Source organism: Nicotiana tomentosiformis, chromosome 1 (genome assembly GCF_000390325.3).
Source record: "Nicotiana tomentosiformis chromosome 1, ASM39032v3, whole genome shotgun sequence".
Classification (NCBI taxonomy): domain Eukaryota; kingdom Viridiplantae; phylum Streptophyta; class Magnoliopsida; order Solanales; family Solanaceae; genus Nicotiana; species Nicotiana tomentosiformis.
This window is the reverse complement of record NC_090812.1, coordinates 47,627,514-47,630,546: the sequence shown is the minus strand read 5'-3', so window position 1 is coordinate 47,630,546 and position 3,033 is coordinate 47,627,514.

Sequence of the window (3,033 nt, the reverse complement as noted above, 5' to 3'; positions counted from 1 at the left end):
AGTATCATTTAATGATCATATAAGTATTAACTTGCGTAAAGGTTCAATATTTATATTTGTGCTCAATTTTATGTGTTTATTCCAATTGAAGTGTTAGAATCTAAATAGAATTTAAATTTTAAATATTAGGATTCCTTACCTAATTCAAATAAGGAAGGATTCAATAAATAAAATTTAGTTGATTTCAGAGTCCTAAGAATTAGGAAAATAATAAATGACTATTTTGTCTAGTATGAAATTTATTATTAAAGGGTAAAAAAGACGAACGTCATTTTACTAAGGGGTTTCGTGCTTTTAATATAGTACTAGTTATGGCGTACGTGCATTGCACGTGTCAATAAACTAAAAATTACATACAAAAGAAACAAATTATATAAAGTAGCAATAAAAGTTATAATAAATGCAACATTTATTTATATGACAAAATAATGTTAATATTGAGTCAGTTGCTGAATAAAGACAAAACGAAGATACTCAATATGTTAAATAAAATAGGTTTCTCCTTTGTTTCTTTCACTTATATGGATTAGATTTTTTTCCTTTTCAATAAACTAAAAATTATATATAAAAGAAACAAATTATATAAAATAGCAATAGACGTTATAATAAATGCAACATTTATTTATATGACAAAATAATGTTAACATTGAGTTAGTTGCTGAATAAAGACAAAACAAAGATACTCAATATGTTAAATAGAATAGGTTTCTCCTTTGTTTCTTTCACTTATATGGATTAAATTTTTTTCCTTTTCCAATTCAAATATTTTACTTAGACGAATTTATCAAGATGACTTCCAGTGGCATTGGGTTTCTGCTATGTACACAATTACTTATGCACAGTGGGTTTCATAGTCAAAACGTTGAAATTGTAGAAAAAAAATTCTAAATAATTCTACTCTTTAGGTAGGATCCCAAGTGATCATGGACATTTAGAAATAATAAAAAGCAGAAGAGAATCCTTTTAATTGATGAAAGGCAGAGGGATATAAAATAACCAATCAATGTAATTTGCAAAAGAAATAAACACAATCATAGATAACTTAATCCATCAACCGATCATCTATAGTTTTTGAAGAGCATCAACTTATATAGCTGACAACAAAAAGATTTGTATAAATCAACCAAATAAAAAGTACCAAATATCAATGACTCTATTCTTAGTTCTCTCAGAATATTATTGCAAAAATCCAGGTGAATAACATAATACACGTATAAATGCTAACTCAAATTCTCTGTTCTGCTTCTTCTATATACACGATGTAACGGAAATAATAAAAAATTGGCTTAAAAAGAAAACCCGGAAACACACAAAGCTGGAGATTGAATGAATCTAGTAGGAGTTGCAACTTCGAACTACGATAAAGTTTATGAAGATTTTGGAATTGTAACTCCTTTATAGAAGCACTTTCAAATATACAAAAAGTCAGATTCATAAATCAAAAAGAATTTGAGTAGGACACTATTTGTAGGATACCACGGAATGTGAAGAAGACTCCAATATGATTTGTACTTGCTTACGATATTAACGGATTTTTTTTATTTTTTCCAAAAGAGATATATATTATTAGTGTTTATATATAATTACAATTTTATCCAACTTAAAACATACTTACGAAGGATAAAAAAGACGAACAATATTTTGATATGGCATTCGTACTTTTAATATAGTATAGATAGATATAGATTAGTTCTCTCTCATATAACTTATATAATTTAAGCGCAAAGAAAAACAGACTCCGAGTGGTATTTAAAGTTTTAAACCATGTATTATTTAGGACAAGGGGCGGATCCACATATATCTTTGTGGGTGCTAGAGCACTCATTGCTCCATGGACGGTACACGTATTTTATACAGAGATTCGTCAGTTATTTGTCAAGTATTGTTGTTAAGCACCCATCAATAAAGAAGCTTCATGTATGCTTTGGTTTTTGAGTTGGAAGAAAGTTCGGTTGAACTAAAAAATTTCCGAGATCGAATCTATTGACGTACATTTATTTTCATTTCAACTCATGCTTTTTCTTCTCTACCTTTTACCGTGAATTGCTTGCCTCTTTATCTTTTTTTTTTTCTTCCAAGAATTGCTTTCCTTTTTATTCTCTTTGCCTCTTCCTATATTGCTTTATTTCTCAATTTGCTCTTCGTTTTCTTACTTCTTTTCTTCCTCTACTTGGTTTCAACAATTTGACTTCTTCCTCGAAATAATTTTCCTTTCTCTTTTCGTTTTCTCAATACGTATGACCTTTGTGACTGAAGTCAATTTGATATAGTTTAAATTAACCTTTGAAATTTTTATTTTTATTCACTTGTGCAAAAAAAGTTAAACTTTTCAATTCATATCGACCTAGACCAATGTTGCGCTGAATTTGATGTTGGAAATTTAGAGTAACTAATAATGCTATTATTCATCGTTTTCAAAGTATGAAAACACCGAATACAAATGTAAATATTCTAATCTTTTGATGACAATATTATATATATACTTGTTCAGATATTTTACCATCAAGTTTCAAATGGTTGTGCAATTATAATTTGGTTGTAGTAAGTCTATGTTATAGGTGACTGAGCACTCCACGACTTTGAAATCCTGGATCATTTTAGGTGTACATTGAAATTATATCAGTATAAATGGAAGTCATATTTTGAAAATTTAGTGTGCATAAACGATAATCCGTCTGCAACCACAATTTATTTAAACTTATAAACACAAAATTGATAAAGACGAATTCAAAAATTACAAGAAAATAAGTTTTATAGAGAATGTAAGTGTTATATATTCATTTAAAGACAGTTCCAAGTTAGGGACCATTTTGGCACTTTTGTGCTGTTATTCCCTCTTCTTTTTCTATCTAATACTCTTTTTGTGGAGAAAACATAAAAGATACTGTAGTACTACTAGTCTACTACTACTACTACAAAAGGAGAGAGAGAAAATAAAATAATTTAAAATAAATAAAAAAGGTTGTGGTGTTTACTTTCTCAATCTAAATCCAGGTAACGTGGAACCCGCATTGCTGTGCTAAAGTCCAATCT